The following is a 15,593-nucleotide window of genomic DNA, read 5'->3' as shown; positions in this document are numbered from 1 at the left end:
CAGAAGCAGGCTATGACAATAGTCCAGATGTGAGGTAATGAGGGCCTGTACGAGGATGGGGGCATTGTTAGAGGAGAGAAGAGGGTATATTTGAGAGAGATTGCAAAGTAGGTTTGAGAATCATTAGCCTAGAGATGATAATTAAATTCTTGGGAGTTAATGAGATCACCAAGTGAAGTAGAGGAAGAAGAGAATAGAAGAGGGCCCAGGAAAGAGCCCTGTGGAACACTTATGGTTGGTTATCAGATGTGACCTGAATGAGGTTCTAACAAAGGAGACTGTGAAGGGGTGATCAGATGGGTAAGAGGAGAACCAGGAGAGAGTGGTATCCCAATAATCTGGAAAGAATCAAGTATCAAAGAGAAGAGGGTGATCAACAATATCAAAGGCTGCAAAGAGATCAAGAAGAATAAAGATTGAAAAAAGGCCACTGGATTTGGAAATCAATGAGTGGATGAGATTGGAAGCCAGATTTTAGGGGATCAAGAAGGGAGTGAGAGGCAAGAAAGTGGAGGCACATATTGTAGATGGCCTTTCCAAGGAGTTTAGCCACAAAGAGCAGAAGAGATAGGGCATGATGGTTAGTAGGGATGGAAGGATAAAGTGAAGGATTTTTTTGAGAATGGAGGAGACATGGGCATGTCTTTAGGCAGTAATTCCCACCAATGATGGGATGGGATGTACTTTTTAAAGCATTGAATTATATCTTCTTTTATTTCTTTGGAAATAAAAATAGATTTGCTAAAGGATGAAAAAGACAGTTCAAAATTATCACAGATGTGTTCCAAGAGCCTCTTCCACAAAAAGAAATTTGGTAAGAAAGAGTAATGGCCACTGATTAGTGAGGAACAGGAAGTGGGTCAATGTATCTGGATCATAGAGTGTGTAGAAATAATAAGACTTGACAACAGATTGGGAGGGGGTGGCGCATTCATGGTGTTTGTGGGACAGAGCAATTGAACAAAGATTGAGGTAGTGGGACTTCAGAGGCTAGGAAAGAATAAGTCAGGTGTGAGGATGAACCCCAGTGTATCCAAGGTGTCTCTAAGTCTTCCTACATTTCCCTTCCCCAATTCAACATCTGTCCATTGCAGTTTCAAAGCTCTCTAGAACATCTTCACAATTCCTCCTTTTCCTGCCTGTCCTCCTTCATGTCAATACCCACTGTTTCCCATCCCAGAGGCTAATTCTCTTTGTTCCCTTGATCAGATATTCTTCTGTCTGCCCCAGTTCTAGCACTAGCAATTTGTTATGCATCTTCAGTCTTTCCTCATAGGTACCTTCCCAACTGCCTGCAAATATGCTCAGATGTCCTCAATAGCTAAACAAAACAAAATAAGACCCTCCTTCATCTCCTCTTTCAGTCTGGCTAGTGTGCTATCCCTGTCCTCTCCCACTCAATCTTATATTATTTTGGCAGGTCTGTGAGCAATGGATTAGAGGAAAGATAGACTAGAAGAAGGAACATTAATTAGAAAGATAGACTAGGAAGGATATGATTTGGGCTTGAACACGGGTTTTAGTCATGTAAGTGGAGAGAAGGGTGGAGTAGATAGAGGGCTAGGCCTGGAGTCAGGAAGACCTGAGTTCAAATCTAGCCTCAGATGCGTACTAGCTGTGTGACCCTGGGCAAGTCACTTCACCCTATTTGCCTCAGTTTCCTCATCTGTAAAATGAGCTAGAGAAGGAAAAGGCAAACCATTCCAGTATCTGCCAAGGAAACCCCAAATGGGGTCACAAAGACAAGTGAATAACAAAAGTGGAGAGATGATGCAGGAGACAATGTGGAGGCAGAACTGATGAGACTCAGCAGCTGATCCTGGGTGGGGAGTAAGGGAGAGTTAGGGACTGGATCATTGAAAAGACTGTTCTCAGCAGCAGTCGCAAATTTAGAGGAGGGTCAGCTTGAGCAGGGGAGATAGTGATTTCCAGCTTAGATTGAGTTTGAGATGCCAACAGGCAGGGATGATAAGAGACTGGATCTCAGACGAGAGAATTTGTCTAGATACATTGATTTGGAAAGTCCTCTGGATAGAGGAGATGATATTTGTAAGCACGGTGCTTGGCACATAGTCGGCACTGTATAGATGAGATGAGATGAGATGAGATGAGAAAGAGACAGAATGAGAATGAGAATTTTTAGGTTGGCTCTTTCATTTTCCCTCTGTCACCCTAACTTCTGGGCTGCTTAGTATGACTTCTTGCAAAATTGGAAAAACAGGCAGACTTGGACATTAAGCCATCCTTAGTGAAGTAATAATCACCACCACTTAAAAGCGGGATATCCTTTAGCTAACTTATTCACTACAATAGAACAACTTCAAAGGGAATAGGAAGAGTAGAAGATGACAAGAGATGAGTACGTTAAAAAGGCATTACAGGCTAAGAGAAGGAAAACATCCTGGATCAGGGATAAAATAGAGCCTTTGAATAAAGGTCAGGATTAATGAAGCTGTTACAAAGTTATTGATATTATAGGTGTAACCCTTGGGTCAGAGACTCAGGTCATGAAGGGGCCTGCTCTGGCTCTTTTGGGGGGACTTTCTCACTCCCCTTGCCTCCTATGTCCCATTCAAAAAACTTGGGAAAATTCCTATATTGTATCAGTCGGGGTATAAAGACCCAGATCCCTTCTTACAAGCATGTTATATTCACAGTATTACTGAACCAAGGATCTCACAGTAAAGATTCCCAGTTATTGGCTGTCTTACATTTCCAAATGGGAGAATTCCTCTGGCTGAGGCCCTGCATAAGATTCATCCATTCCCACTAGCTGTCATCCCCTATCCTTCCTCCTTTTTGTGACTGAGCTTCTTGAGAAGGTCATCTACAATCAGTACCTCCATTTCCTTTCCTTTCATTCTCTTCTTAAACCCTCTGCAGTCTGGCTTCCAACCTTATCATTCAACTGAAATTTTCTCTCCAAAGTTACCAGTGATCTCTTAATTGCCAACTCTAATGACCTTTTCTCAGTCCTTTTGGACCTCTCTGCAGTTTCTGATTGCCATTTTCTTGATATTCACTTCTCTCTAGTTTTTTGTGACCCTGCTTTCTCTTGGTGTTCCTTTATCTATCTGACCTCTCCTTCTTGGTCTTCTTTCCTGGATCTTCTTCTAGGTAGTGCCCCTTAGCTGTGGGTGTCCCATAATTCTCTGTCCTGGGCCCTCTTTTTTTCCTGTTTTGGTTGGTGATCTCATCAATTTTCATATATTCAATTATCCTCTCTATGCAGATGATTCTCAGACCTATTTCTCTACCCCTAACTTCTCTCCTGACCTTTAATCTCATATCTCTAATTACCTATTAAATATCTTGAACTGGATATCCCATAGACATCTTAAACCAAGAATGTGCTGGTATATGTTTAACAACTGGCTCTCTGGGGGGAAAAATACACATACATCCCACTTTTAAGTTTAATTTACACCAGTTATGTGTTTTCTGTACCTGTCTTAATTTAATTCTAGGCAATCCACAAAACAATAAATCTAGTCTTGAATCTTATTTCCAAGGTGTAAATGCTCACACTGAAAATAGAACAATCAGCACTTGTGAGCTGATTTGAGATTGTTCTAGTACACTTCTGTCTTAAATTTAACATGTCCAAAACTGAAGTCATGTTTTCCCCCAACACCGTTCTTTCTTACCATTGTCGAGGGTACCTCTATTCTCCCAATCACCCAAGGCTCATAGCCTAGATATAATCTTGATTCCTCCCTCTTCCCTTCTACCCCCAACCACTTCCAATCAGTCAAATCTTGTCAATTCTACCTTCATAACATCTCTCTTATATGCCCTGTTCTGTCCTGTGACACTGCCACCATCCTGATGTAGGCCCTTAATTGCCTTCCTGCTGGATTATTTGTAGTAGCCTCTTGGTCCCCCTGCCCCCCCCCCCCCCCCCCCCCCCCCTTCTACCCCCCCCCCCGCCCCCCCCCCCCCCCCCCCCCCCCCCCGCCTTGAGTCTTTCTCCCTTCCAGTCTATCTTCTACTCAGGAGTCAGATTGATCTTCCTAAAGCACCAGTCTTTCTGTACTGATCCTCTACTCAAAAAACTCTGCGGGCTTCCTATCACTTTCAGGATCAGTATAAAATCCTCTGGTATTCAAAGCTCTTTATGACGTGGCCTCCTCCTCCCTTTCCAATCTCCTTATACCTTACTCAGCCGGACACATTCTGCTGTCCAGTGACATTAGCCTTGCTGTTCTTTATATGACACAATCCATCTCCTGACTCCAAGCATTTTACTGGCTGTTCTCCATGCCTGGAATTTTCTCCTATGCTTTCCTTATCTGGAGGTAGTTATCATAGTTCTATCCATCAGGCCCCTGTTGGTAACTTTCTCCCCATTCCTCCTGCTTTTCAGTTTCCTTTTGTATGTTTTCTCCCTCCATTAGATGATCAGCTCCTTGAGAAATGGGGCTGTCTTTGTTTTCATTTATACTTGTATCTCCAGTGCTTAGCAAAGGCACAGAGTAGGCACTTGATAAATTTATTTAACTTATAAATTTAAATTGATTTACTTATGAGCCCAGATGGGGCTGACTTTAATAGTTTCTAAGGCATAAATACTCTTAGATACTATAATTCTCTCAACCAACTCCTGAAAGAGAAGGGGATAATAATAGTTGACATGATATTATTATTACCTGGCATTTACATAGTGCTCAAAGGCTTGTGGAGCACTTCAGATAACGTTATCTCATTTGATCCTTACAACAACCCTGTGATAGAGATTATGATTATCCTCATTTTACAGATGGGGATATTGAAGCTGAGAAAAATTAAGTGACCTGTCCAGGGTCAAACATCTGGCAAGTGTCTGAGGCAGGATTGGAATTCAGGTCCTCCTGACTCGAGTACAGCCTTATGACATTAACATAGCACTCAGTTGCACTGTCCTTTCCCAATGGTCCTGAGAAGCAGGTGTTAGAGGGATGGCTATCCTCCTTCTCATCTGTGACTGGCCCTGGCAAGTGCCAAAGTGAGCAGTCAAACCAAAGGGGTCCTGGTGTAGTTTTGATGAGGTTCCAGAGGTCACAGGAAAGGAGGTTAGAGCAAAGGCTCCACGGGCAGAGGAGTAAGTGAAGGAAAGTTCATGCAGTCGTTGAGAAGAGGCAAGAAGGGCAGACGCTGAAGAAGGTAGAAAGTACCAGTCAGTAATGCGGAGAATGTTATAGACATGTTGGGCCAAAGAGAAGATGTCAGGTGGCCTTGCTTTTCTCCTTTTCTTATTAATGCAGATACGTTGAAAGATAGAAGGGAAAGTCAGGGTAAGTGTATCTCAGCACCACACATGTACCCAGCAAAAAAGATCGCTTTATCTCCATTTCATAAGAAAGGTAAATAAGATCTATCAAAGCAGCTATGGACACATGCTGCAATTGAAGAATCATCCTCTATATTTTCAGTGATTGATTTGTATAAATTCTGACTGAGGCAGTTGAGTATATGCTGTAATACTCAGGGGACTCTTCCATAATCCAGTCTTTCTGACATGTACTTTCTTATAAGCCCCAGGTACTCTGGGATTAAAGAGTAAAGGGGAATAGTTTCAGAGTCCCAGATTTTCCTTAGCTTAGGCAATAAAAAGGAGGTCAGTTCCACTCATGTGGAATTCCTCATTGTCCATGACCCTGTGTTCTCTTACCTCTGGCTGACTGCCTTGGACGGAAGGCACAGAGCCTGCTGTGCACTCTGGTTAAACCCACCAGTGAGCCTGAGGCTAGATCCTGGCCCAGCTAGTCTTTGTCTTTGCACAGGCAGGCAGACCAAATGAGGACAACATGCAGCTCCCCCTTGCCAATTTCTCTCCTCCTGCTTGACACTCCCTTTAGATAAAACTAATTAGCCCATGTGTCATGACAAAACCGAATGTCTCATTTCACCTATTTTTCCATCTGAAGCTGTAGAGCAAGTTTTTCCAAAGAAAAATAAAGCAGGCTTCCTCCTTGAAGAGCTTTGGTGTAAAGATGCAAGCGATAACAGCTCTGTCTGACAGAAAGAACTGCCTCAGGACGGGGCATTTTCCTCCATTAAGTAAATTCTTTGCAGATAATTAGAAGTACAATAATTTAATGCCTACTGAGATATTGTAGAAAGGGATTTGATTAAGGAGAAACAAAAAGTTAGTTACCAAAAAGTAAGCCTTAATGTCATGTCCTCATTTCTGTGATTGACAGAGTACAGGAGAACATAAATACAGTGTCTGACTTACGTATATGCCTGTGGAATGGCCATCCCAGCTGGGACACCCTAGGGATTCTTTTTTTTTACCTTTAGGAAATCTGCTTCTACCGAGGACCCCTCGGTATACTTTCTCTCCCCACACCCAGGCCAATCTCTCAGCACTCATCCATTTTCTCAAAAACTACTGCTACCCTGGTCCCAAGGCTGGTCTTATTTGCCATGTCAGCTCACCCTCTCTCTCACCTGTAAGTCTGGTTTTTCCTCTGAAATGCAGAGGGTGTATATGTTAAGAGTCACTTTTAAACCTCTGCTTACCTTTGCCTTTCTATACCCACTAAAAAATGTAGAAAGAAACCTTTTAAGTCCCTGTTTCACACTGGGTAAGCTATAAAAATTTAGGAAAGATAAATATTTATGGAGTGTCTTCAGAGATAGGAGAGTAAGGGGACTTTTGTGGGTCTTAGATCCATTCTCTTCCATGAAGGAGCAGGAAATGAGGTTGGAAGCAGACAAACCAACTCTTGGGGCTAAAGGAAGGAACAAAAGGGATAGTAAAAGGAAGATGATTTGGAGGGTGGAGGTGGAGACGAGTTACAATGGCAGGAGACTTTCATTTTCTGTCTTCCCTAACCTCTGCCCTTCTGAACACAAAACACATAGGCTTCTGTGCCTCTTAATTACATGCATTCTTTCTATATCTTTATGGTCCCTTTTGGTTTTAAATACTATCATCCTATCTGAATGACCACTCCAGGCAGGAATTCTCTTTGGCTGCTGCTACTGCCCTTTGGTATTTCTTTCCCTTCTCTGTCCTCTTCTTTCCCAACATTTGAAACCCTCCCTTATGACACAGAGCTAGGGAAGTCACTGAAGATCCTCTCTCCTATTGCATTAGGACATGTGTTTTTGGTATCTCAAATAGGCCTCTGAACACACTCTCTAATGGAAACATAGTGATTCTGGGTATGTTCTATGGTAATGATAGTATCATATACTATTCTTCATCATGGGTTAGCTTTGTGGGCTGCCTTGGTAAGCTAACCTTTGTGTATACCACAATTGAATAATTAGAGACTTGATAGATTATTTCTGTGCTGTAGATTTTAACATCTTGATGAGGAGTTTGTCTCTTAACATAAAGAAGTGCTCTGCCATGTCATTCAGCAAAATGTATTCTACTTTTCAGTTTGGTCCTTTATTATTCATTCAGATTAATGTTGTTTAGTTGTTTTCGTGTCCAACTCTTCATTACCCCATTTGGGGTTTTCTTGGCACAGATACTGCAGTGGTTTGCCATTTCCTTCTCCAGCTCTTTCTAGGGATGAGGAAACTGAGGCAAACAGGGTTAAGTGACTTGTCCAGGGTCACACAGCTAGTTAAGTGTCTGAACTCGGATTTGAAGTCAGGAAGATGAGTTTTCTTGACTTTAGGCCCAGCGCTCAGTGCACTATGGCACCACCTAGCTGCGCCATTCAGATTAATAGACTAAACATAAAACTAGAAGTATAGTGTTAATTGTTTCTACAGAAATTGAGGGGAAGTCCATGCATTGGATAATGATGAAATAAGCTATAGTATATGATTGTAATGGAATATAATTGTGTTATAAGAAATGATGAGCAGGATGATTTCAGAAGAACCTGGAAAGAATCACATGAACTGATAGAGAATGAAGTGAGTAGAACCAGGAGAATATTGTACACAGTAACAGCAATATTATACAATGATCAACTGAATGACTTAGTTATTCTCAGCAGTACAATGATCTGACACAAGTCCAGAGGACTTATGATGAAAAAATGCTATCTACCTCCAGAAGAGCTGATGGAGTCTGAATGCAGATTGAAGCATACTGTTTTTCACTTTCTTTCCTTCTTTTATTTTTTTTGGTTCAAGTTTTCTTTCACAAAATGACTAATATAAAAATGTTATACATGACTGCACATGTATAACAAATATCAGGATGCTTACTGTCTCAGGTAGTGGGGAGGGGAGGAAGAAGAATAGAATTTGGAACTCAAAATTAAAAAAAACTGAATGTTAAAAATTGTTTTCACATGTAATTGGGGGGAATATTATCCTAAAAAAAGAAAAAATATTGCTATATAGCTCAAAATGGTTATAGCACTCTTCTGAACTGCCCTGCAGTCCTTATTTTTTTTTTAACTTGGTGTCACTGCATTTCTATGGGATTATGCAGCCTATTTCATCCTCATTTCCAGTCCTTAGAATGTCTTAATTTAAATGTGTTTACTATTCAAGGCTGGAATTTTTAATTGCTAAGTTTATTTAATAAACATTCAGTGGCTACAATGTGCATAGCATTGTCTCCATCATACGTGAATATATTTTGGCTTTGTTCTAGTTTTTAAATTACCATCAATATAATTCTTCAAAGTTGTAATTATTAAAGGGAATTAAAAAGGATGAGATGTGTTGGAGTAAAAAGAGGGGCTATTAATTACAAAGGAATTAAAGTCTTATTTAAACATTCTTCCCCATTATTGATTTAATTTCTTTCTCTTTAATGTGACGATACTGTGCTTATTTTTAATATAAGCAGAAAAAGAAAGTGAATTACTATCCAAGTTACAGAGTCAGCAAGAGAGATCTTTTACTCCTGGGACCAGTCCCATCAATAGAAAAAAGGATATATACCCAGGTAATTACATTTAATTTATGGTATTAACAAAATACTGCTTCATAAATTGCTGGTAAATATGCTAATGAAGTATTTAAACTATGAAAGACCAAGGCATGTAATTTGAAGCACTAGTACTGGGATCAATCTACTTTCCCCTAGGTTGTGCATTTTTCTAGTACTTTTATGATACTTTTCATTGAATCATATAATTTTGGCAGAATTATTTTTTAGTAAGATGTTATCAGCGGTACAAAGTATCAACCAACTTGAAAATTTAACCCTTAAAAACTAAACTATTTTATTAGCATCTTGGGGTTTTAAATTTGAAAACAAATAAATTTCCTTATTGTATTAAAATAGTTTTGCTTATAAAAGACCCTAATTCCTAACCTTTAGGGAGTTGCCACACTCTGTACCTTGTTAATTTGAAATGTGATCTCCACAAAGTCCTATTCCAGTGCCTCATTATAGCATGGAGAACCCTGGGTTCTCAAGGCTAGCTCAGTATGTTTTAATTCATTGGGGTTAAAACAAAACCAAATAAAGAGGGATCCTATCAAGGAAAAAAAAAGGACACAAGGGGGAAAAGAATTAAGTGTAACTTAAAGGAAGAGAAGAAAAGAAAGCAGAAGAGCAGAACAGGTAGGAAGACCACTTAGGAGACTGTTGCAGTAACCTGGCATGAGATGATGGAGGCCTGGAATAGGGTGGTAGCCCTGAGAACAGAAAGGAAGGAACTAATCTTAAGAGACATTTCAAGGGAATAAATGACAGTACTTGGTGCAGATTATATATGTCATAAACAAGAAGAACCAACATGATCCCAAGGTTTCTTGATGGAGACCCTGGAAGAATGGTGGTACCACCAAAAGAAATGTGCCCTTTGGAAGAAGAACCAATCAATCAGTGAACTTTTATTTATTAAACACTTGCCATGTGCTAGGCACTAAGGATACCATTATGCAAGTGAAACAGTCTTTGCCCTCAAGAAACTTACATTCTACTATGTATGGAAGCCAATACAAAAGAGACTTTAATGTACTGGGAGGTCAAACAATGTCAAATGCCCTGGAAAGGTAAAGGTGAATAGAGAATCTTAAAAGTGTTTAGATTTGGAAACATATCCTGGATCAGTCTGGAGAGCTCCGTTTCAGTAGATGGACGGAAGAAGCCAGACTCTGCAAAGCTAAGGGAATGAATGGATAGGAAATGGTGAGAGTAGCTGTAGTCACGTTTGAGGAGAATGGCAGTGAAAAAATGGTGAGATTTGAGCAAGACTCAGGATCAAAAGGATGTTCACACATATTTATAAATCTATTTGTATAATTAACACTTAAGTTTAGAAGGGAGGGAGGCAGCATGATGGAGTGGGAATAGTTTTTGAGAGTCTGGATTTTAGATTTTAGTGCTGTTGCTAATTGGTTATGGCACTTTTGAGTTGAATTAGGTAAAGGGTGGGGAACCTGCAGCCTCGAGGCCACATGTGGCCTTCTAGGTCCTTGGTGCAGCCTTCTAAGTCCAAGTTTTACAGAACAAATCCTTGTTTTTTTTTTAATTAATTAATTTTTAGTTTTCAACATTCACTTCCATAAGCTTTCAAGTTTTAAATTTTCTCCCACTCCCTTCCCGCTTCCCTCCCCAAGATGGCATGTAAGTTGATATAGGCTCTACATACACATCCCTGTTGAACATATTTTCATATTAGTCATGTTGTAAAGAAGAATTAGAAGCAATAGGAACCACAAGAAAGAAGAAACAAAACAAAAAAGAAGAAAAAAAAAGAGCAAATCGTATGCTTCGATCTGCATTCAGACTCCATAGTTCTTCATCTGGATGTGGATAGCATTTTCCATCATGAGCCATTTGGAGATGTCTTAGATCCTTGCATTGCTGAGAAGAGCTAAGTCTATCAAAGTTAGTTATCACACAACTTGTTATTGTGTACAACATTCTCCTGTTTCTGCTCACTTCACTCAGCATCAGACCATACAAGTCTTTCCAGATTTTTCTGAAGTGTGCTTGCTCACCATTTCTTATAGCACAGTTGTATTCCATTACATTCATATACAACAACTTGCTCAGCCATTCCCCAATTGATGGGCATCCCCTCAATTTCCAATTCTTTGCCACCACAGAAAGAACTGCTATAAATATTTTTGTATATGTGGGTCCTTTTCCCGTTTGTGTGATCTCTTTAGGATAACAGCCCTAGAAGTGCTATTTCTGGATCAAAGGGTATGCACATTTTTATAGCCCTTTGGACATAGTTCCAAATTGCTCTCCAAAATGGTTGGATCATTTCACAACAACTTCACCAACAATGCATTAGTGTTCCAATATTCCCACATCTTCTCCAACATTTATCATTGTCCTGTTTTGTCATGTTAGCCAATCTGATAGGTATGATGTGGTACCTCAGAGTCGTTTTGATTTACATATCTCTAATCAATAGTAATTTAGAGCATTTTTTTCATATGACTACAGATAGCTTTAATTTCTTCATCTGAAAACTGCCTGTTCATATCCTTTGACAATTTATCAATTGGGGAATGACTTGTATTCTTATAAATTTGACTTAGTTCTCTATATAGTTTAGAAATGAGGCCCTTATCAGAGACACTGGTTGTAAAAATTCTTTCCCACTTTCCTGCTTCACTCCTAATCTTCATTGTATTGGCTTTGTTTGTCCAAAAAATTTCAATGTAATATAGTCAAAATTATCCATTTTGCATGTGATAATGTTCTCTCCTTGTTTGGTCATAAATTTTTCTGTTTTCCACAAATCTGACAGGGAAACTATTCCTTCTCTCCCAATTTGCTTATAGTATCAGCCTTTATATTTAAATCTTGTACCCATTTTGACTTTATTTTGGTATATGGCATAAGATTTTGGCCTATGCCTAGTTTCTGACATACTCTTTTCCAGTTTTCCCAGCAGTTTTTGTCAAATAGTGAGTTCTTATCCCAGAAACTGGGGTCCTTGGGTTTATCAAACAGTAGATTACTATAGTCATTGACTACTGTGTCTGGCATACCTAACCTATTCCACTGATCCACCACTCTATTTCTTAGCCAGTACCAAGTAGTTTTGATGATTGCTGCTTTATTACACAATTTAAGATCTGGAATAGCTAGGCCACCTTCCCCTGCATTTCTTTTCATTAGTTCCCTTGATATTCTGGACATTTTGTTTCTTCCAAATGAATCTTATTATTTTTTCTAACTCTATAAAATAATTTTTTGGTGCTTTGATTGGTATGGCACTGAATTTTAGGTAGAATTGTCATTTTTATTATATTAACTTGGCCTACCCACGAACAACTGATGTTTTTCCAGTTGTTTAGATCTGACTTTATTTGTGTGAAAAGTGTTTTGTAAATGTGTCAATATAGTTCCAGAGTTTGTTTTGGCAGGTAGACTCCTAAATATTTCTAATGTCTACAGTAAGTTTAAATGGAATTTCTCTTTCTATCTCTTGCTATTGGGCTTTGTTTGTAATATGTAGAAATGCTGATGATTTATGTGGGTTTATTTTATAACCTGTAACTTTGCTAAAATTGTTTATTTCAAGTAGTTTTTTATTTGATTCTCTAAGTATATCATTATATCATTTGCAAAGAGTGATAGCATTGTTTCTTCTTTGCCTATTCTAATACCTTCAATTTCTTTTATTGCTAAAGTTAATGTTTCTAGTACCATATTGAACAACAGCGGTGATAACAGACATCCTTGTTTCACCCCCGATCTTATTGGAAATACTTCTAGCTTATCCCCATTACATATAATGCTTGCTGAAGGTTTTAGGTAGATGCTACTTATCATTTTAAGGAAGACTCCATTTATTCCTGTGCTCTCTAGGGGAATGGGTGTTGTATTTTGTCAAAAGCTTTTTCTGCATCTATTGAGATAATCATGTGGTTTCTGTTCATTTTGTCGTTGATATGCTCAAATATGCTGATAGTTTTCCTAATATTGAACCAGCCCTGTATTCCTGGTATAAATCCTACCTGGTCATAGTATATTATTCTCGTGATAAGTTGCTGTGATCTATTTGCTAACATTTTATTTAAAATTTTTGTATCTATATTTGTTAGGAAAATTGGTGTATAATTTTTTTTCTCTGTTTTGATTCTTCCTGGTTTAGGTATCAGCACCATATTTGTATCACAAAAAGAATTTGGTAAGACTCCTTCTTCCCCTATTTTCCCAAATAGTCTATATAGTATTGGAATTAGTTGTTCTTTAAGTGTTTGATAGAATTCACTTGTCAATTCATCTGACCCTGGAGATTTTTTTCCTAGGGAGCTCATTGATGGCTTGTTCAATTTCTTTTTCTGAGATGGCTTTATTTAAGTATTTTACTTCCTCTTCTGTTAATCAGGGCAATTTATATTTTTGTAAATATGTATCCATTTCACTAAGATTGTCAAATTTGTTGGCATATAGTTGGGCAAAATAATTCCTAATTATTGTTTTAATTTCCTCTTCCTTGGTGGTAGCTTCACCCTTTTCATTCTTGATACTAGTAATTTTGTTTTCTTCTTTCTTTTTTTTTAATTAAACTAATCAAAGGTTAATCTATGTTATTGGTTTTTTCATAAAACCCAGCTCTCAGTTTTATTTATTAGTTCAATAGTTTTCTTAATTTCAATTTTATTAATCTCTTCTTTGGTTTTCAGTATTTCTAATTTGATATTTAATGGAGGATTTTTAATTTGTTATTTTTCTAGTTTTTTTTAGTTGCATGTCGTTTGATTTCCTCTTTCTCTATTTGATTCATGTAAGCATTTAGAGATATAAAACTTCCCCTAAGAACAGCTTTTGCTGTAACCATAAGTTTTGGTGTGTTGTCATCATTATTGTCATTCTCTTGGATGAAATTATCATTTGTTTCTATGATTTGTTGTTTGACCCATTCATTCTTTAGGATTAGATTTAGTTTCCAATTAATTTTTAGTCTCTCTTTCCATGGCCCTTTATTACATACAATTTTTATTGCATCATGATCTGAAAAGGATGTATTTAATATTTCTGCCTTTCTGCATTGGATTGATGTTTTTCTGCCCTAGTACCTGGTCAATTTTTGTGTAAGTGCCATATACCGCTGAGAAAAAAGTATATTCCTTTCTATCCCCATTCAGTTTTCCCCAGAGGTCTATCATTCCTATCTTTTCTAAAATTCTCTTCACCCCCTTAACTTCTTTGTTGTTTATTTTGTGGTTAGATTTATCTAGTTTAGAGAGGGGGAGGTTGAGGTTCCCTACCAATATAGTTTTGCTGTCTACTTCTTCCTGTAACTCCCTGAACTTCTCCTCTAAGAATTTGGATGCTATGCCACTTGGTGCATATGTGTTTAATAATGATATTACTTCATTGTCTATGGTGCCTTTTAGCAGGATGTAGTTTCCTTCCTTATCTCTTTTAATAAGATCTATTTTTACTTTTGCTTTGTCTGAAATCAGGATTGCTACCCCTGCTTTTTTTACTTCAGCTGAAGCATAATATATTCTACTCCAGCCTTTTTTTATTAATTTATTTTGATTTATCAATAATCACTTCCATGTGCTTTTGAGTTTAAATTTTTTCTCCCCCTTCCTCCCCACCACCCTCCCCAAGATGGCGCACAATCTGATATAGGCTATATATTTATATTCCTATTAAACATATTTTCACATTAGTGATGTAAGTAAAAATTAAAACCAATAGGAGGAACCATCAGAAAGAGGAAACAAAACTCTGAAGAAAAAAAATATCAATTCAACTTCCATAGTACTTTCTTTGGATGTGGATAGCATTTTCTATCACGAGGCCTCTGGAGATGTCTTAGATCCTTGTATTGCTGGAAAGAGTTAAGTTTATCACTATTAGTCATCACACAACGTGGCTGTTATTGTGTACAAAGTTCTCTTGGTTCTGCTCACTTCACTCAGCATCAAACCATACAAGACTTTCCAGGTTTTTCTGAAGTCAGCCTGTTCATCATATCTTATAGTACAATAGTATTCCATTACATTCATATACCACAATTTGCTCAGCCATTCCCCAATTGATGGGCACCCTCTCAATTTCCAGTTTTTTGCCACCACAAAAAGAGTTGCTATGAATATTTTTGTACATGTGAGTCCTTTTTCCATTTGTATGATCTCTTTGGAATATATCCCTAGAAGTGTTATTGCTGAGTCAAAGGATATGCACATTTTTATAGCCCTTTGGGCATAGTTCCAAATTGCTCTCCAAAATGGTTGGATCATTTCACAACTCCACCAACAATGCATTAGTGTTCCGATTTTCCCACGTCTTCTCCAACATTTATCGTTTTCCTGTTTTGTCATGTTGGCCAATCTGATAGGTGTGATGTGGTACCTCAGAATTGTTTTGATTTGCATTTCTCTAATCAATAGTAATTTAGAGCATTTTTTCATATGACTATAGATGGCTTTCATTTCTTCATCTGAGAACTGTCTGTTCATATCCTTTGACCATTTATCAATTGGGGAATGGCTTGTATTCTTATAAATTTGACTTAATTCTCTATATATTTTAGAAATGAGGCCCTTATCAGAGACACTGGTTGTAAAAATTCTTTCCCAATTTTCTACCTTCCTTCTAATCTTAGTTGCATTGGCTTTGTTTGTGCAAAAACTTTTCAATTTAATGCAATCAAAATGATTCACTTTGCTTTTCGTAATGTTCTCTATCTCTTGTTTTGTCATGAATTCTTCTGTTCTCCATAGATCTGATAGGTAAACTATTCCTTGCT

Source organism: Vombatus ursinus, unplaced genomic scaffold (assembly GCF_900497805.2).
Source record: "Vombatus ursinus unplaced genomic scaffold, bare-nosed wombat genome assembly UNPS02014861.1, whole genome shotgun sequence".
NCBI lineage: Eukaryota > Metazoa > Chordata > Mammalia > Diprotodontia > Vombatidae > Vombatus > Vombatus ursinus.
This window is presented reverse-complemented; position numbering follows the sequence as displayed.